Below are 21,494 nucleotides of genomic sequence, written 5' to 3'. Positions count from 1 at the left end.
GTTGGTGGGAATGCAAATTGGTGCAGCCACTCTGGAAAGCAGTGTGGACGTTCCTCAGAAAATTAAAAATAGACCTACCCTATGACCCAGCAATAGCACTGCTAGGAATTTACCCAAGGGATACAGGAGTACTAATGCATAGGGGCACTTGTACCCCAATGTTTATAGCAGCACTCTCAACAATAGCCAAATTATGGAAAGAGCCTAAATGTCCATCAACTGATGAATGGATAAAGAAATCGTGGTTTATATACACAATGGAGTACTACGTGGCAATGAGAAAGAATGAAATCTGGCCCTTTGTAGCAACGTGGATGGAACTGGATAGTGTTATGCTAAGTGAAATAAGTCCTACAGAGAAAGACAGATACCGTATGTTTTCACTCTTATGTGGATCCTGAGAAACTTAACAGAAGACCATGGGGGAGGGGAAGAAAAAAAAAGGTTAGAGAGGGAGGGAGCCAAAACAGAAGAGACTCTTAAAAACTGAGAACAAACTGAGGGTTGATGGGGGTGGGAGGGAGGGGAGGGTGGGTGATGGGTATTGAGGAGGGCACCTTTTGGAATGAGCACTGGGTGTTGTATGGAAACCAATTTGACAATAATTTTCATATTTAAAAAAATAAAAAAGAAATGGTACAGGAGGGTGCTCTGTGGAACCATCTAGAGAGCACCGACCCCACACTCTCTGCTGACCTGTGCCATGTGTCCCCCAGCTGCCACTGGCTACTGAAATGAGAAGAGAGCTATCTTCCTGAGCACTGGACACAGAAATCCTGGAGAAATATTGGTGGTTTGACTACAAACTGAGCACAGAATAAGAAGAGTTAATGAGGCATGTGGAACAAACAAATGGAAGTGGTGATGTGGGCTGGTTTATCCATGGGCACTGCCTTAGTTAAGCAACATCAGAACTGCCTGATGTTTTAAAATAAAACAAAACCAAAAAACCAGATGCTCTCTAACTGTATGGCCTTGTGCCTGACATTGGCCACTCTGGGGCTTAGTTTATGCAAAAATAATGATGTGGGCCCAATTGTTTCCAAAGCATCTTCTATGATCCTATGACCTATGAACTACAGAATGGTAATGAGCACTTCCAGAGCCCTGAGCAAAGCCCCCTGTAACATATCTTGATCTGGCTGCTGGTGGCACAGATGTGTTTACTTTGTAAGCATTCACTGAGCTGTACACTTAGGATCTGTGCACTTGCCTTTATGTATGTTGTCCTTCCATTTTAAAAGTTTATAAAGGAAAACAAACCCTTGTCACCTTATCCACCTCTCTTCAAATAAGAAGCCTAACATGGTTTTCAAAGTCCAATTCAGGCCATGAAACATGCACAGGATGTAGACATCCTTTGCTGGGCATGTCCCCAAGATCTTCCCCCCTGCACTCGGTGTCTCTGGGATGGGGGAAGGGCAACTACCTGTTTCTTTTCTATTATTAAAAAATTTTTTTAAATATTAAAACATTTTTTAATCAAGTGTATTTATTTTGAGAGAGAGAACACACGGGAGGGACAAGAGAGAGGGGGAGAGAGCTCCACACTATGACAGCGTGGAGCCTGATGCTGTGTTTGAACCCACAAACCATGGGATCATGACCCGAGTCGAAATTGAGAGTCAGTCACTTAACTGACTGAGCTACCCAGAAGCCCTGGCAACTACCTATTTCAAATGCACTCAGACTTTTCTGGAATCCCTGCTCCTCATAGACCTCAAGTCCAGGGAAGGAGAAAGTGAGGCCAAATATGTCCATAATCTTTAAGCCCACTGACTGGTTTTCAGTGACTCTTGGCAGAATCTTTAGCAGGTCTCCTTGGTACTGGGCATGTCACATCTCTGGCCATCAGCCACATGTTGTAGGCCCCTCTGAATGGTCCCTGTTTTCAGGCAGTTCCTGAGTCAGAGGTCATTCTTATGCATGTGACCTCATCTTCAGACCACACCAGATTGGGCAGAGATGGACATGTGTCCCAAGAACAGCAGATCTAGAGGTGACCAGAAGCCAAGTGGCGGCCTGGAGTAAAAGTTCCACATCAATAGAGATGATGGAGATTAACTGGCACAACTCAATCATCCTGGGGACCTGGGTGTGTGTGTGACAGATACAGAGTCAGGCAGGTGGGGGAGAGCAGAAGAGGAGAGGTGCCTGACAGAAGCCCGGCAGAAGGGCCTTGAGGAGGAGGAGTCACGAGCGGCCGTGTCCATGAACAAGCTTTGCACAGGCAGAAACCAAGAGATTAGCTGGCTAGAAGCTGAGGCAGTTGATTGGCAGGAGCAGGCACAAAAATCCCAACGATGAGGACACTGAGTCACAGAGATGGCAGAGCCTAGAGAAGGCGGCCATGAAGCCATGAGCTGCCAGCAAAGAGGCCCCACAGCTCCGTTCAGGCTCCCCTGAGGCCACCCCTGCTGTTCTTTCCCCGTGTGAGCACAAGGTCAAGGCTACTGTCACCTTTATTTAATCTCTCAGTTCCCACATCCATAAAATGGGGCCAATAATAATGCCTCCTTCTCAGCATTTTATGGAGTTTAAGTAAGTTAATACATGTAAGACACTTAGGATTGTGCTTCCCACATACCAGGTGCTCGATAAACATTAGTTATATTGATGGTGAAGATGTTGATTATTGTCACATGTGTTCTTGGGCCCGCAAGACCCAAGGCAATCAGAGTGACTCTGCTACTTGAAACAAAAGGGCCTAATTATTTTAACTGGTATTTTTAATTCCAAAGTATGGGGGTCAATATTCACTCAATTCTGGCCTTACCTCCACTCATAACTTTGCTTTCAGACACAGCCCAGTTTCCTCTCTTGAGGCTGTCCTCTAAAAGAGTTGTTTCCCGTCACAGCTCTTAGTGGCATCACCATCATCTGAAGGGACCCTGTGCATCTGTTAGGCACTAGCGAACTTGCCACAAGCTAGAAGCATAGGAACCTTGCAGCAAGTCTGACCCAAGGAGTAAGAGAGAGAGATGTGCACGGTATACCAACGTGAGCTTGGAATGCAAGACTGGCTTTTAACACCAACAGTAAACTGGAAAACGTGTGCCCACCTGATGCAGCATTTTAATATATGTCCTCCTCACCAGACGTCTCGACATCTTGAAGCCTGCCAAAATGTTCAGTTGCAGGGACCTCTGGGAGAAGAGAATTAGCTTAGCTCGGGTTCCTCCAGAGGCTGACTTGGCAACATGGTCTCAACTACACAGAGCCAGCTTGGGAATGGGTCTGAGGAAACACCGCAGGGGAGCAGGCAAGCGAAACAAGGAAGGGAAGGCAGCCAACTGGGCGCTGTCAAGCCCCTGATCGCAGTGGGCAACTAGCATTGAGCCCCTAGCACTTCCGGCCTGCCACAGAGGAGAGCCATGCAGATTTCAGAGACCGGGAAAGGTTGAGAAGTGCAGGTCCTGGCCCGGGGAAGTCAGGCTGGAATGCACACAAGTGGTCAGGACCAGGGGAGATGAGCACAAGCCTGGCCGCGCCTGCTGCCAGAGCCCAGGCCTCCCTGGGAGTCGTGGCCGCGTCTGCACTTCTGGGGATCAGGTGGTTGTCTTACAAGCCACACGGACAACCTGCAGTTCGTCAGTTTGCAAATCATTTGGGTTGAGACAAATGTAATGGTTCTCCTAAAATGGTAATTGCATTTTCCTGGAAATCAGCACAGGTTTGTTTATCTGCCACTTGCGTGTTACAGCACATAGCACATGCAGATCTTGAACATGTTGAAAAAGCAGAACAGAGACCCAGCACAAGTCTGTTCACAGACCTGCCCGGAGGACACCAAATGGCATGTTATTTCCTCCCCTCAACTGCATGTCACCAACAAAGGAACCCTCCAGGCCGGAGGTGGTGCTTTTCAGAGATGTCGTAGGAGGCAGCAGATGTGAGGTTTCTGTCACTGGAAGGTCTGGCAGCCTTTCTACAGTGTGCCAGTGACTCGGGTGAATACTCAGGATGGGGAAGGTTGCTAGTTTCATTTACATGCTATTGCTACTCGTTTTGGCTGGCTTACCCACAATGCCCCAGACACCTATTTGAATGGGAAGTGTTCCATATTTGTGAGACAGACCATCTTGTGGAAATTGGTGTTTTGTCACTCTCCCGAACAGTGTGAAGTTAGGAAAATGGCTTGTGTGTCTTGTTTGTGTTGTAAAATTCCAGCATTTTTTTTCTCCATCTTTCTTTATTATCAACATTTTTCTCGAGGGAGCTCACAAAAGCCAAAAGGATCCTTTTTACAATTTTTTTTTTCAGAACCATGCAACATGAAAAATAAAACCTTCTGTTATGCCTTAATTATTGTTTGCAAAAACTACGAGTACTTTCATGCCATGGTTTCTATATACCACTAACATTACTTGGTAGAAATGTGAAAGTTATCAAAAATCATTTTGAGAATTCCTTCTTTTTCTTTTTCTCTTGGAATATTGATATATTAAACCAAAGTGGCTCTTTGTCCAAGGCCCAATATTATGGTCTTATTTGCCATAGGTATTTACTTTTAAAAGCCATATAATTTCTTTTATATCCTAACTATTATTTTGCGGTGTATTTCTATGCATTATTGAATTATCGTATTTTTCAATTTCATTTCTATACAATGAATTTTGTTTATAGAACACTCAAATTGCCATACATAATATACGTGCATATTAAAATGATAGAGAGAAGCATTCAAAATTCCAACAAGAGTCTCATATAATTGCAGTGGTGTAATGTAATATAATGCAATAAAAATGCAGTTTATCTCAAGGACATATTGGACAGAATGGAAAGGTCACTGTTTTCTGACCCTGATTTTCAAGCTTCTGTCTGACATTTACATTGTATATCATTAAGAGCATACACAAGTATATCATGTCTTTTTCAGACCAATTTTACATAAATTATGTGTCTCTATGATTTGTTTGCATAATGGGGTATTCACTCTGTATTAGAAATGTCCCATAGACCAGCCCCCTGCCGTCACAAGAATGCTAGAAGTAAATCAGAGAAAAGAGGTTGGAGAGTTCTGAGACATTCTAAAAAGAATCAACAGGAGGCTTCTTCCAGTGATAAAACAGACTGAGCTCATGATAAGAACTCTCTTCTATTACTAATATGTAGAAATTCTCAAAAAACATATCCCCAGAATTTAAATATATACAAGAGCTCAGAAAAGGATAAAGGAAATCCCCAAGTGCCTGGACAGGAAGAACGGAATCAAAGTCAGAGCACTAAGGCCAAACAGGTACCCCAGGACCATGAAGATCTCACCTCAGACTGCTGTCCTATCCAGGAGCTGAAAAGGGACATGACAGGCTTGCCAGGAAAGCAAACCTGGCCCAGGGATGATGAGGAGGCTGGTGGCTGGGCCCTTGGGTGGAGGGAAGCCTGTGCAGGAGGTGAAAAACCCAGGATTACACCCTACTTGGTGTAGAATTTGAGTTTACATTACCTGTATGGCACAGGAAACACAAGCCAAACAACTAACATAAAAATGGATCTAGAACCTTTGAAAACTCCAGAATTCCCAACTGAAACAAATGTAAAACCACTCTGCGGGTCCATTTTCACAGCTAGTGACTCACAGGACTCCAGGAAAAAAAAAATACAGTCCACTAAAGAAGAATTCACAATAAACGATTATGGTTGTATAGAATAACACACCTATTGTGAGGGACAGTTAGAAAGTTCAGCAGACAAGAGAATAGGCACCCCAAATTGGGTATTAGAGAATCATTGTAACAACACTATAAATATATTTTGAATAGTTGAAGACATAAAAGAGAGAACCAGAATGAAAGCCCAATGTAATATGAAGAAAGACCAGAGAGATTTGAATGAGAACCAAATAGAGTTTTTACTAATGAAAAATAGAGTCATAGGAGCGCCTGGGTGGCGCAGTCGGTTAAGCGTCCGACTTCAGCCAGGTCACGATCTCGCGGTCCGGGAGTTCGAGCCCCGCGTCAGGCTCTGGGCTGATGGCTCAGAGCCTGGAGCCTGTTTCCGATTCTGTGTCTCCCTCTCTCTCTGCCCCTCCCCCGTTCATGCTCTGTCTCTCTCTGTCCCAAAAATAAATAAGCGTTGAAAAAAAAAATTAAAAAAAAAGAAGAAAAATAGAGTCCTAGAAATGAGTGGACAGGCTAAACAGTAGTGTAAATAATGGCAAAAAGAAAATTAGTTAAATGGTATATGTGAGGAAATTACCCCAAATGTGGCCGAGTGGATGGGGAGCAGGAGAGAGAGAGAGAAGTAAAGAAAAATGAACTATGAAAATAATTCGAGGGCGCCTGAGTAGCTCAGTCAGTTGAGTGTCTGCCTCCTGATTTCGACTCAGGTCATGATTTCGTGGTTGTGAGATCAAGCCCCACATTGGGCTCCACGTTGGGCTCTGTGCTGAGCGTGGAGTCTGCTTAGGACTCTTTGTCTCTCTCTCTCTCCCTCTTCCCCTCTCCCCAACTTGTGCTTCCTCTCTCAAACAATTTTTTAAAAGAAAGTTAATTTGGAGCAAGTTCCAACATATGTCTAATCAAAGTTGCAGAATGAAAAATTAAAGGGAGATGGGGGCAGAACAATATTCAAAGAGATAACAACAGAACAAGTTCTGGGACTGAAAAAAGACATGAGTTTTTAGATTAAACAAAGCATATCTTTTTCCAAGCAAGATAAAAGAAATCCACACCTAGAAAAATGTGGTAAAACTACAGAGCACTCGAGTAAAGGAGAAAATCTCAAAACCAGAGGGGAAAAGAAAAAAAAATAGCCTGCGAAGAAACCATACACACTATAATTCAGTCACATGACCAAACCTAACTGCACAAAAAGCTGGGAAATGTAGTCAGGCTACGTGTCTGAGAAGATGGCAGCATGGCTTTCAGAGACCAGATGCCGTCTCTGCCACAGTATAATTATCACCTTCTGAGTTTTGAGCTCAGAACTGTGGAAGAAGAAGGGAAGATTAAAGATGCTCTTGGGAGATGAAGCCTTTTTAACTATCCTCAAATCACACTACACATAGCACTGGAACTTTCTTCTCTGATATTATTTTGGCTTTAACTGTTGTGAATGGCAGTGAAAGAATTCCCTCACCCAGATCGAATATAACATGTTCTAGAAATGAATCTTGTCCAACTTAAACTCACAGAAAAGGGTGAATATTTGGGTTTATTTCTCAAACACTGAGTTGGCCACTCATAGAATAATAAATTCAAGAAGATCTCAGTGAGTCTCCCAGGTTAGCCCCTGGCCAATGCACTGCTGAGTAACGAGGATCTCATTTGCGTGTGGCACATGACAAACTCAGCAAAAGCCTGTTGAATCCATTTATTTATTCTTAAATTCAACAGACATTTTTTGGATGGCTACACTGAACCATTGTTCTCGATCTGCACTGTCTGATAGGATAGCCATTAGTCATATATGGCTACTTAAATTAACTAAAATTAGAAATTCAGTCGCACTAGCCACATTTCACGTGCTCAGTAGATACATGTGGCCGGTGGCTACTACACTGGACAGCACAGATACAGAATATTGTCACAGAAAGGTTTATTGGGTAGATGCTGGAAGTACAGTAGCAAACACAACAGACACATTTCCTGTCTTCATGAAGCCTAAATGCTGTGTCAGATGATCATAAGTCTATGGAGAAAAATTAAGCCAGAGTGGAAAACAGGGAGTGGGAGTAGAGGAATGGAGGGGAAGCAGTTGCAATTTTAAATACAGTAATCTAGGAAGATGTCCCTGAAAAATGACTGTACTAGTTAACGTAATGCTAGCTGATATAACAAATAAGCCCTCAAATCTCGGTGGCTAAATACAAGAGTTTATTTCTTGCTCTAATCACTGGGTTGTGGGGAGGGACTATGGGATCATTAGGTGGCATCTGTTCTAATAGAGGCTCTGCCATCCACTACACGGAGCTTCCAGAGTTGCTCTGGGTGTTAACCTCAGCTCAGCAGATGGGAGAAAAGGAAAAATGGAGTCTCGTTTAAGAGGTTCCCATGGTCTGTGATGCAGGCCTGGAAATGGTGTGATCGTTTTCACCAGCATTCACTTGGCCAAAACCCAGCCAGCTTAGCACATATCCTTATCTAGATGCACCTATTGTCCCAGCAATAATTCTACAATATGGACAGGGAGCATACATTTTGGTAGGTCGCTGTCTACTACAGCCACAGTCCCTCAAAAGATTGAGGGAGCCAGCATGCAATATGAGGGGAAGAACAGTTTACCCAGAGAGGACAGCAAATACAAAGGCCCTGAGGCAGGAGTGTATCTGGCATAGAGAGGGAAAAGCAAGGGGACCAGTGTGGCTGGAATAGGGAGGGTAGCTAGAATATCCCAGGGGTATCTTCTCAGGTTCCCGCTGACCCACCAGCGAGCCTCTCGGAGTGTGCTTGTTCACTTCCATCTGACCGGCCATAATTTGTTTATGAAAAAACGATGACGATCTTGGCCAACTCCTTTGCCAAAACCCAGTTACGCAGTCTATGGCCTTTCCCTGGCTTAATAGTTTGATAGCCTATCAAAACGGTTAACTGGCATGGGCTACCAGGGCTTAAGCTTGGAGGCCCCTCGCCTGCAGAGACCCCTCGTGAGCCCCTGGAAGGGGCCCTGACAATATGTTCACATGTCACGTGATTTTGCAAAATTTGCAAAAATAAGACGTTCTAACCACAATCGGTTAAGTCCTCTGTGTCAAGTTTACTTCCTCTCTGCCATACATCCACCCTACACCTGGCTGGGTTTTGGCCAAGTGCATGCCGGTGAAAACGATCACACCATTTCCAGGCCTGCACCACAGACCATGGGAACCTCTTAAACGAAACTCCATTTTTCTTTTTCTCCCATCCGCTGAGCTGAGGTTAACACCCAGAGCAACTTTGGAAGCTCCGTGTAGTGGATGGCATAGCTTCCTTCAAATCTGCTGGTGTTGAAGTGGCCACAGACGTTTTTGAGATCGGGCTGAGGGCAATTTGAGTTAGGGGTGCGCTTAGTATACTCTTAGCGGGAAATATTTATGTGGTGCACAGTGACTTGTGTGTGTAGTTAATTTATTGTGAGCCGTCCCAATACAAGGGTGTCTCTGGAGTCGTGCTTATTTATTGTGCCAAGACATGTGGCATTGTGACAAAGTGTCCCCTGGCCATATTGAGATATCGGCTGGACCTACGGCAGCAAGTACCAAAGATGTGTGCACAGTGGAGGAGGAAAAAGGTCTGGAAAGTATATAGCATGATGTTGTGGAAAACCCTTCCCATCAGCAGACACAGTGGGGGCTTCGGTTCTCATTAACACCTAATCAAAATGGAAGTTCTCCTGCCAGGGGTATAGTTGGTGTGCTGGGGTGAATAGTGTCCCCCAAAACTCATGTCCACCTGGAACCACCTAACACGGACCTTACTGGGAAATAAGTCCTCGAAGATGTAATTAAGTTAAGATGAGGCCATTCTGGATTAAAGTGAGCACTAATCCAATGGCTGGTGTCCTTATGGAGGAGAGGGCACACAGAGACACAGAGAAGGCTGTGGGAAGATGGAGGCAGACGCTGGGGTGATGTGACAGGCCCAGAAATGCTAGGAGCCACAAAAAGCTGGAAGAGACAGGAGGGATTCTCCCCTCCAAGCTTTGGAGGGAGCATGGCCCTGCCGACACCTTGATTTGGGACTTTTGCTTCCAGAAGTGTGAGAGAATACACTCCTGAGGTGTCAGGCTACCCAGTTTGCAGTCATTTGCTGTGGCAGCAGTAGGCAATGAATACACTTATTAATGCAGCATTTATGGGGGCACCTGAGTGGCTCGGCCGATTAAGCATCTGACTTCGGCTCAGGTCATGATCTCACAGTTTGTGAGTTCAAGCCCCACATCAGGCTGTGTGCTGACAGCTCAGAGCCTGGAGCCTGCTTCAGATTCTATGTCTCCCTTCCTCCCCTCCCTGCTCACACTCTGCTTCTCTCTCTCAAAAATGAATAAACATTAGAAAAATTTTTTAAAAATAAATAAATGTAGTATCTATAATTATAACCACCTAATGTGTCTTTTTTCTTTGATTAATTGGAACAAATAGAAATAGAATTCTCGTGCTTGTGTGTACAGACTTGTAGCAATACTCTAACCAGTAAGAACATGTGTGTGTGAAGTTTATATGTTAACAGGCATCCCCTCTATCGATAAGATACATTGCAATCAGCTACGGTGGATGTAAGGCTGAATTATTTTTATTATTTCATTGGAAAATGACGGTGTAAAATTATTGTCACGTAAAGACGTTATCAGAGTATCTAGCCAGAAAAAAGGGAAAAATATTGTAAATATAATTCAGGAAGCTAATTCACACAAAATACTATTATTTTTATGATTTTTGTTTGGGAAATTTGTCTTTTTTTTTTTTGAAATTTACAATTTGTTGCAAGTTTTATTCTTACTCTAAGTAAATATTCGTGTTGGTACCTAATTTTATATTTGTTATTTTGTATGATATCTAGGTATTAAATGTTTATTTATTTATTTTTGAGAGATAGTGCAAACAGGGGAGGGGCAGAGAGAGGGAGAGAGAGAATCCCAAGCAGGCTGCACTCTTGATGTCAGTGTGGAGCCTGATGCAGGGCTTGAACTCACAAACCGTGAGATCATGACCGGAGCTGAAATGAGGAGTTGGATGCTCAACCAACTAAGCCACCCAGGCGCCTCCGTGTAGTTTGTAACAGAGCCTTCTCCCACCAGATGCTACAAAGCTCCATGCCCCTCAAAGCCTGGTCTGTGATTGGGCATGAGAAACTGACTCCAAGGGAATTTTGCATCAGCATCTGTTCACTGCATGATTTTTTGAAATCTATGGGCAAGTTAAGCCCTCTGGAAGCTTGTATCATAAGTGAACCCAGTAATCTCTAGATTTACAGCTATCCTGCACAAACAGGATTTCTATGAGGCAGTGAAAACAGCTCTAAAATTGCTCGTGCTTCTGGTGGTTTCTCCACAGCAGTTCAAATGGCATTTGGGCAGAACACAAGTTTGTTGTTCTAGGCTGTCCCGGGCACTGCAGACCATTTGGCATCCCTGGCCCCTGCCCGCTGGATGCCAGCAATAGGCTGCAGTCGTTGACAATTGGAATCATCCTCAAACATCTTGAAACTTCCCTGAGGCCTGTTGTCGGGGGAGAGGTACTGCTCCCGTTGAGAACTGCTGCTGCACAGATGGCCCTGAGATATTCTCTGTAAATCCCACTTTATCAGATTAAAATTAAATTAGAACTTAATGCGAGGGAAGGGCCCCTCGCTTTGTGCCTCACTTATGGGGCAGACCCTCCTCGGCTCTCCCACATCAGCCTGTCACCCCCACAAGTAAGCCTGGGAAACATATTATGAAAATGTGAAATCATGAGATTCTAACATCCACTGCAGCACTGGTCCTCACATGAGAGTGATTTTGTCCCCCAGGAGGTATTTGGCAATGTGTGGGGACAGTTTTGGTTGTGACAGCTAGGGAGTGGGTGCCACTAGCATCTAGGAAGTGGAGGGCAGGAATGCTTCTGAACACCCTTCAGTGCATAGGACAGCCCCCATGACAAACATTGATCTAGCCCCAAATATCACTAGTACCAAGGTTGAGAAACCCCGATCTAGACCTTAGATGGATTCCTGAAATAGTCTATGTAAGACCCATTTTATTTTTAAAAAAAAATCAAATTCTATTTTAATGTCGTTGAGACTTTGTGTCTACCAAGTCCTAAGGCTTTCAACCAGGCTGACTTGCCTGGGAACCATAAGCAGTGTGCCTGGGGCAGTCCAGTCATCCTCTGAATTGTTGGGAACCTTCGGGCTTTGCCTCCTTTCCCTTTCCCATACCTTTCAGGCTGCCCCCAGCCTTTCTCAGGTCAGACAGGGTTTGCCTGAGCCCCCAGGGAGTCCTGGTCTCACCTAGCCTCTCTAGGCAATTATGACACAGCCGGTCTATAAATACTCACCAGACCTTTCCTTCTTGGGTACACAGGAATCTTACATTTCCCAGCCTCTCTTGCAGTCAGCTTGTGGACCATATGACCAAGTGCTGGCTCATGAAATGTGGGCAGAAGTGCTACATGCTATTTTCCTGGCTGCCTTCACTCCGGGGTAGCAGGGAGGGCACCCAGAAGGGCCCTATCGAGGGAAGCCAACAGTAACCATAATGCTGGCCTGTGAACCACTCTGTGCTACAGGGGCACAGAGTGACCTCAGGGTTGAGGGCTGCAAGGTGAACCTGGGGGCCCTGGGGAGTCCCACCTGGACTTCAAGAGGATACACAGCATGTATAAGAGAGAGCCAGAAGAGAGAAAGCGGGGCCATGAGTAGCTGAGTGCCACAGCTCGAGGAGTTGCCAGCTGTACACCCCAGCAGGAGAGACAGCAGGAGGCACAGGGGCGAATGGACAGGGACACCATTGCTACTGAGGCCTGCATGGACCCAAAGAATGTCAGGAGGACATGGCAGCCTCCAACTCTGTGTCCACACCCCTGTCTCTTGAGGATGCTGTGTGGAGCTCAGAAAGGGATTTTTCTCAGATAGTCCCCTAAGTTTTTTATTTTTAAACTTGTTAAACATTAAGAAAAGTTGAAAAATAATACAGTCATCATCTGTGAACTCTTCAGCAAGAGGTACCTAACATTTCTCCTGACCTTATTCCATTATTCTTTCTTTCCATTCTGTTCTTTTTCTGCCTCCCTCTCTCCCCCTCTTTTCTCCCTCTCTCCCTCCCTCCTTCTCTCTCTTCCACCCCCTCTCCGCACTCCTCCTTCCCTTTCTCTCCCTCCCTCTCCCTCTCTCTCCCTCTCCTCCCTCCCTCCCTCTCTCTCTCCCTCCTTTTGCTGAAACCTTTGCAAATAAGTAGCATAAACTGTGTTACAATCCATTCCTCCCATTAGGCTTTGTGATGGTCAATTTTATGCGTCAACTTGACTGGGCTAAGGGATATCCAGACAGCTGGTGAAACATTACTTCTGGGTTTGTTTGTCAAGGTGTTTCTGAAAGGGATTAGCATTTGAATCAGCAGACTGAAGAAGAGCTGTCCTCACCAATGTGACCCGGCATCATCTAATACCTTGAGGGCCTGAATAGAAGAAAAAGGCTGAAAAAGGGAAATGTGCTCTTTGCTTGAAGTGAGAGAACCATATTCTCCTGCCCTCAGACATTAGTGCTCCTGGTGCTGGCCTTGTAGACTCAGACCAGTACTTACACTGTTGGGTTTCCCTGGTTCTCAGGCCTTCAGAACTGAATTACTTTTCTGTGTCTCCAGCTTGTAGACAGCAGATCAAGGGGCTTCTCAGCCTCCATAACTGTGTAAACCAATTCATATAATAACTTTCCTCTATCTATCTATCTATCTATCCATCCATCCATCCATCCATCCATCCGTCTATCCATCTATCCATCTATCCATCCATCCTATTGGTTCTGTTTCTCTGGAGAACCCTGACTAATAGGATTTTGGTGCCAAGAGTGGTTCCAGAGGAACAAAATTTTAAGGATGAATATTCTGAATTGGTTCTGGATTTCTAGAATTGGCTCTCTAACCTGATTAGATTTAAGGATATTAATGAGTCTATTCTCAGCAGTAAGCAGAGTGGAGATAATTTTGTTACATAGCGTCAACCCCCTCCACAGTGACTATGGGTGCTTTCCCTTCCAGCAGGAATGTTTGCCAGCAGCCTTGCCAGCAGAGGGTTTTGTCAAGTCTGTGAATTTTTGCCCGACGGATGGATGAGAAGTGTAGTCTCACTGTAGTTTTAACTTATTGTGAGCGAAGATGAGTGTTATTTTCTTATATTCAAGAATCATGTATTTGTTCTTTTCTCCAGACTGTCTATACTTGTCCATCTAAAAATTTTGCTTTTGGTCTTTTTCATCTTGATCTTTAAGAGCTCTTTATATCTGTGAGGGAGATTAGGCCAGAAAGGGATATTTTTAAACTGAAAGAGAAGTTTTAAAACTGGGAGACATGAAGGCACGATGGATTGAAAAGTTGAACTTGCTCTGCTTATAAGCAGAAGGGAACACGAGTATGATTAGGTCCTACCCAGAAAAACAAGTAAGAGCTTTTTATTTTCTTTTTTTTTTTTCCTGCATAGAAGTCTCGCGTGAACAGAGCTGTGATGCACCACATATGGCTAACACTCCAGAAGAATTTCAAATCAAATGGGCTTTCCCCCTGGACTTCCTAAAAGTGAGACCAGCTGCCGATACATGTAGCCAATTTGCCAACCAGCTCCTTTTTAAAGAACAAGATGCTGATGTGATCTCAAAAAGAAAAGTCTTCCAGAAGAGGACAGACACAGTTCTGGTTTTTGAACACTGTAACCGGTGGCATGATTAGGGCTGGCTCCTCTATCCACGAAGCCAGGTGTTTCATAACTAACAGTAACATTCTCTTGGCCCTAATTTGAATTTGGGGCGTGTGTTTAAAGTAGAGAACAGCAATAGAAAAATGTGGAACTCAAGCTCTTGCTCTCTAGATAAACATCTTGTAGTAACGATAACTTGAGAATGTCCGAATAGGAGAGTTGGCCATGCAGTGTCCACACGGCATTCTCTTCGATGAGGAATGAAAAGGAAAGGAAAAGAAAGCAAGCGCCCGAAGGGAAAGCATCTTGATTCCTCCCTTGAATCTTTGCTCTGGCTGAGATGTTCTTCAAGAAGAGCGGTGTCAGGCAGGACAGGTCCCGGAGAGAGTGTTTCCGGTCCTCTTCTCAGCCTTAGAGAGACAGCGTCAGCTCGTATGTGGACGCGCAGCGGTGCAGACTGACCCTTGCAGGGACGCTCACTCAGCAGGCTGCTCACCCTGACCGTCGTAAGAGGAAAAGGTAAGCGGAGAGTCCGGAGGGAGTAACAGTGGCATTTTAATGCGATAATAGACAAAACCTGATTGGAGTGTGGTCGAAAAAGAGAGGAGAGCAGGTGAAGATGACAAACATAGCTCATTCTAGGAATTTGAGTGCAAAATGGAGTAAATACATGAGGGCTGTCTGTGGCATTGGATGTGGAATCAGGGGATGTATATGTGTTTTTAAAGTTTTGGAGTTTCTGTTTACCATGTGTTTGTAAGCTGGTCCAGCTTTCTCCAGTACAGAGAGGGAACTTGATGAGCCAGTTGCTGGGGTGAGTCCTTGAGGAGGCAAGCAGGTAGGACTGGCATCACACACCCATGACCTGGGTCGGCACTCAGGGCCCCATGCTCTGAAAGGCCCTGAACTCTCTTTAATGCTCTGTTGTTGCCGTCTGGAAATTCTTGATAATTTTGCCTTTGAAAATGAAGTCCAGCAGAACTTAGGAACAAGTACCAGGGGCTTGGAGCCTCGGCTCACACACAGTCCTGCCTCCTCTACCTCCTCGGGACAGGCTCTCAGACACCTGCTCCCAAGATGTCTGGTGCCCCAGGCCCCACCTGGCCTCCCCCTCACCCGTCCCCGCCCCATGCCTGGGATAGCAGCTGGGTGGCAGGTAGGAGGAGAGAGGGTAGAGAGCCCGATTGGTGCCGTCAGCATCCACTCCCAAGGGGGCCCGGGTGCAGGCTGCTTGAGCTCAGGTGCGTACACCCTGGGAAATTTCAGGGCAGGCTGTGTGGTAGCTGCCCTGCCCTGGAGTTGGCATTGCCACGACATGTCCAGGCAGCTTAGCAGAGGCTGCATCCTGGGGGAGATGAGCCTCTCGTCCACCCCGGATCCAGGTACCTAGCATGCCCTGGTGCACAGGTTTAAGGACCCCCAAGCGTCGTCCATCTGCCGTGGATTGGGGAGAGACACCGGTGGGAAGCAGAGCTCGACCTGCTCAGAGCTCACCCCCAGTCTCAGTGCAGCGGCTAGGCAAGGTGGCTGGTGGGAGGGGAAACCTGGTAGCCATCAGGCCCAAGTGCGGGCAGTAAAATTTGTGTTAATAATATAAACCTTGAATTTTTTCTCTATCATGACCTTACATAGCAAAAAGAAGCCCCATGACAAGTCAAGAGAGAAACTGAGAAAGATAGAGTTTTATATTTGAGTACTGTTTTCCCTGTTTTTTAAGCAAGGTTCTCCTCATTTTTATGTTACACTGGGCCCTGCAAGTTATGACTGAATACCTCCTCTAGGCCAGGCATTGCACTAGATGTTTTTACACAAATGATCTCATCTGACTTCCCTGGTAATTCTGCCCTAATGGCACTGTTCTTAGAGCCGAGGGAGGGCATCCTTGAGCAAGCATGATGGCTGAGGAGGGATGGGAACTCAGGTCTGTTCTTTTCCTGGAAGCACCTTGAAGTTCTCCAGGCAGCAGAGATGATGCGGTTTCTTGAAATAAGCCTTTATGTTAGTATCAGTGCTTATCAACTTCAGTAGCTACTGATCTCTAAATAGTTCTGTTCTTAATTCTTTCCTTTAAAAAACATAAGGGCTCAGATATTTCGAGAGGCAGGGGGGCTTTGCAGGTGGCCCAGTGCTACAAGATCCAGAACGGTAGGTGTTTGTGGTTGGAGAGAGGATAGGCAAGATGGCCTGATCTGCCCTCACTTCTCTCCAGTGGGATGCCGGGAAATGGTAAACAACCAGCTCTTACTCAAAATTAAAAGCTTCTTCTGTGGCATTTGCCAGTCTTCATGGTGTAAATCCTCTCACCGTAGCTGATTTTAAGCTCCCAACATGATGAGGAGTTGGGAAGAGGTGCGTGGCAATACAGCATTATATGGCGTTTCCATGGTACAGATGTAAGACCTAAAACCTGCTCAATATCGTAGATACTCTAAAATATAGTACAATACTTAGTAAATTATTTTGTTTTCACTGTCATTTATGTAATTGTATGTTTATTTAATTCTTTTCATATTTCAAGTGTTTAATTTTTAAAAGTTTATTTATTTTTGAGACAGAGAGAGACACACACACACAGAGTGTGAGCAGGGGAGGGGCAGAGAGAGAGGGAGACACAGAATCCAAAGCAGGCTCCAGCCTCCGAGTTGTCAGCACAGAGGCCGACATGGGGCTTGAACTCAGTAACCATGAGGTCATGACCTGAGCTGAAGTCAGACGCCCTTCAAGTTTTCATTTCAATTCTAGTTAGTTAACATATAGTGTAATATTGGTTTCAGGAGTAGAATTTAGCAATTCATCACTTCCATACAATCCCCAGTGCTTCATTCTTCATAATGGCTGTATTTAAATCAACCAGCTCACACAATCCTGAAAACGTAACAATCAGCTCTCGTGAGCCAGTGTGAGCTAGTATAAGCAGCGTGGGCTGATAGGACGTGCTATGAGCCAGTGGAGGCCAGCTGTAGCACAACGTTGCTTCTGAGGAGCTGAGGAAGGCCGTCCTGTCCCTTGAGCCAATTTTCTTTCTTGTTACGAACATCCCAGGGCAGAGATAGAACCCCAGAGTGGGAAGGGCTCTGGGAAGCTGCTGGGTCCCTGCCCACTTTACAGATATGGAAATGGAGTCCCAGAGGATGCAAGGGGCTTGCCCTCGGTACGCTGGATACTTGTGGACCTCCAGGGTCTTGGACACCCTGCATGTCTTTTCCCCCACACAGTCAAGACAGTTTCTGAGTGTCGATTCTATACCAGGCAGACCTGGGTCTGAGTCTTGACTCCACCATTTAGTAGCTGCATGACAGGTCACTTCAGTTCTGGGAGCCTCAGTCCTTCTTTTCTTATATGGAGAAAATAGTGCTTTTCTTGGGTGGTTGTTGTGAGACTTTGACGGGGTGATGTATGTGCCTGGCCTGGGGCAAGGGTTTACTGAATGTGGAGGGAAGAGAGGCACCCGTGGGAACATCTGCTTGTTGCTGTAGCTTGCCCAGCATCCTGGGCTGCCCTGAACTATGTGGGGTGAAGGTGCTAGAACCCACTCATCTTGCTATGCCTGCCAGGGACTGACAGCTCCTGCTCGCAGCTGCCCCGGGGCCTAAGGTAGTCTGTCCTCCTTTCTGCCTAACGCTGGGCCCCATCATCTTATCACTGGAGCGGGGCCTGGCACTGGCCATGTTCCTGAAGGCGCTGCCCGTTCTCCTCGACCACGCAGTGCCTGCTGGGGGTGTTCAGCCACATGCTCCCCTAGAGATGGGCAGCCTGGATTGGGGCAGCATGCCCTTTGTCCTTAACCCCCCTGCTGTGGCCCAAGTGGCCCATCCCTGGCCAACTCGGACAGCCAGTGGCCCCAGTGCTTAGCGTGTACACCATGGGTACTCCACCTGTCCTGTTGCCAGGCCTGGGAAACCCAGGGAAGGTGAGTAAGCCAGCATGTACTGTGCCTGCACTGTGGCCGGGACTGCCCGAAGCCCAGCTTTTTGGAAAAGCACATCCAGTCCTACACACACAAGAGACCCTTCCTGTGTGACACCTCTAGCCTTGCCTTTATGACCCAGAGCAACACATATAAGTACAGGCAGATCCAGACACATCTCAGCAAGTCCCACCTGTCCTCTGAGTCTGAGGGGAGTGGGACAGCCTGCTAGTGGAGGGAGGTGAGTCTGGAGAGACCCTCAGAAGAGAGGGAAGGTGATGGGGCATAAAGCAATTTCCTTCTCCAGGTACCCAGGGTATTGGGCTGGACCCAAAGTCCACCATGCATTTGTCCCTTGCTGCTAAGAGCCTAGACATGAGTCAGAAACTGTTTCCTGTCCAGGTCCACATTTAGAGACTGCCAACAGGGAAGCCCCTTTGGACTCCAAAACATGGCTTTCCCTGGGTTCCTGCCGGCATAAAATGCCAGAGTAGAAGTCTCTGACTGCCATTAAGCTTGGGCTGCTGCAGTGACAGCAGGCACTCTCCTTGGAGAAGTCCCAGAACACCAAGGCCTCTGAGGACAGGCTGAGAAAGTGTGAGAGCACAGTCTCAGGCTATCTGTCCCCCTCCAACAGCGCAGGGTTGCTGCTCGTTCCCGCCAAGTACCCCGTGCCTACAAGGACTCCATCCATTTTGACATCTGGGCCCTGAGCTCAGTGGAGGAAGCACACCACCCTCTCCACAGCCCCTTCCGCCTTCACTCCTCTGGATAAATCTAGGCCCCTCTTCTTTTACTCTGTTTCCACTCAGTTTGCCACCACTGCAAAATGTATGCTGATCATCAGGAGCAACTTGCTGCTTTTTATTAAGAGCAGCAGAGCACAGCACAAAGAGGGCCAGAGCCTGTGAAAGCCTGCCCCAGGAAGCAGAAGCTTCTGAGCCCCAGACACTACCTGGCCCTCTTGGGCTACAGCTTGGAGACAACCTTAGTAGGTGTCCCCAACTGTCCCCCTTGAGCCCATGATGCCACAGATGACCTGCCTTTTAACCTGATGGAGATATCCTGACCACCACAGAAAGCTGAGATGGAAAGAGAAACGCCACAGGGGAGGAGGCTGCCGGCCAATGTGGCCAGTAAAAAAAGTATAGCCGGGAGGAACTGAAGGTGTGTTCCCGGGAGAAGTGGTAAGATGTTGAAGAGCATCCACTAGAAAATGAAAGGCTGACACCATGGAGGCAAGAAGATGAAGGAGGTGAGGATGGGCAGTGAGATACAACTGAACCTGCCTCCACAGGAAGAAGCAGTAGGGAGGGAGGGGAGGCAAGTGGGTGCAGCCCAGCCAGGGGATAGGAGGACCCATCTGTGTGATGCCATTTTCCCTCCCGACACCGTTTCTGTTGGGGAAGATGGGGCTTTACGAAAGTCAGCCAGCCCAAGAAGTCTCTTTGGTGACTGAGTCTCCCAAGCAGAAGGCTAGAGCAGCCAGAACAGAAACTGGTGACCAGCCCAGGGAGAACAGAGCCATGTCATTTCCCCCCATCCTAAACTGCAGAGACCCCCTGCCAATCTGGACAGTAAGAGTCCTCTGATTCCTCCATATGGGAGGGTGGAGCCAGAGTATCAGCTGCCACCAGCACCTGGCCTTCAAGAAAGGTGACGCAGAAGCCCTGAGGCTGGTTTTGCCAGACCCCAAGCAGGAAAGAGGCCTCCATGGTGATGACAGGAAGGAGATCTACAGGGGGCCCAAGACATCCCCAGGTTGCCCAACTGTAGTTCCAGCAAATTCTATCCCATGGAGGATAAGCTCCCTTCAGAAAAGAAGAAACTGAAGTGGACTTGCTGAGCAGCCAGGAGAAGCTAGATGTCCCCAAACCAGGGGACACGATCCCAGGGAGACCATGATCCCAAGGAGAAACGGAGTGCTGACTACATGGAGTGAGTGAGACAGGTTGGCAGATGTGCCCTTGGAGTGCTCTGGTGTTTCCTTAGCTTCTCTGTGGGCCGTCCTGAGACCTGTAGGGCCGAGGGCAAAGGAACCCCAGTTTCAGTGTGGGCTGTGGTTACCAGCCAGTGTCTCAAGACCTAGGTGGAAGTGGCTCCCTGCTGGCTGCCTAGCCTTGATTTCCTGGTTTGCTCGCTTCACTGGAAGACCATGCCTGTTCCCTGAAGTACCTCCTCAGGTTACCTCAGCAAGAGACCCACTCACCACTGCCAGGATTCTTTCCGTGGGAGAAGGTGGCTTAAGGAATAAGGCCAGGTCAGGGCCAGGGCCCAGTTTCATGGACATGTGATCTGTGCAGTCACCCAGGACCATGGTGTCAGAAGGGCACCTTGCTTGGTTTAACACTCTGCTGGTGGGGTCTTGGGATTCTTAACAATTTTTGAATAAGAGACTCTCCATTTTCATTCTGTACTGGGCTCCCCAAATTATGTAGTTGGTCTGATAAGTGGGGATGGGAACCACTTCACAAATAAGAGGTCAGCCTTAGCTAAGAACAGACAATTCACTTGTAGTAGAGGAAGGGAAGGCACAGTCACAGGTAGGTTGTGGCTGTGGTAGTGGGAACCCGAGGGACTATTCTGTGACTGCTGTTGCATTTCCAGTGGAATAAGAACTGAGGTCTCAGTGAGACCTCAGTGAGAGTGAAGAAGGAGGAGAAGTTTTTGTGGTTTGAGCAAACAAGATAAGGTATGGAATCGTAGTCTATGAGAGTGGGCTGATTGAGTCCTTCCCAACAGCTGGGATGATTCATGAACCCCCTCATGGGGCACTATGTTTAGAGGGTCTGAGAGGGTCAACTGGCTAGAAGGACTTCTATCCCACCCAATAAACAGGCTTTTGGAGCCAACCTTGACAACCGTTGTCCAGTTTGGGGGAGGAGCTTAAAAAATAGGCCCACCCAACTGAGGTGGGGGCTGATAGAGCTGTTCTAACAGCCTCCAATAGTCCCTGAATGGGGAAAAAAAATAATGGTCTGAAGTCTAGGTGATCAAAGATAAATCACTGAAACTGCTCTTATGAAGGATGTTAATGGCCTCTCTGTTACCAAATCCCATGGTCAGTTCTTAGGCCTCATCCTGCTTGAACCATCAGCAATAGAAACAATGTTGATCACCATCCCTTCCTTAAACTCTTTATTTGGTGCCTGAGATACCACCCTCTCTTGGTTTGCTGTTTTCTTACTGGCTTCTCCTTCCCACCCACCTCCCCTATACTTCCTTATCTTCCCAACCTCTAAGCTTTGGAATACCCTCAGACTTGGTCTTCATGTTTCTTCT

At 46.6% G+C, this 21,494-nt stretch overlaps 1 pseudogene; it reads left to right on the top strand.

Moving 5' to 3' along the window:
- The first annotated feature begins 15,620 nt into the window (after positions 1-15,620).
- Positions 15,621-18,987, top strand: LOC125157713 (zinc finger protein 831-like; annotated as a pseudogene).
- The last annotated feature ends 2,507 nt before the right edge of the window (positions 18,988-21,494 follow it).

This window comes from Prionailurus viverrinus, chromosome X (genome assembly GCF_022837055.1).
Source record: "Prionailurus viverrinus isolate Anna chromosome X, UM_Priviv_1.0, whole genome shotgun sequence".
NCBI classification, from domain to species: Eukaryota; Metazoa; Chordata; class Mammalia; order Carnivora; family Felidae; genus Prionailurus; species Prionailurus viverrinus.
Note: the sequence above shows the minus strand (reverse complement) of the source record. Positions and strands in the feature narration are given on the sequence as shown.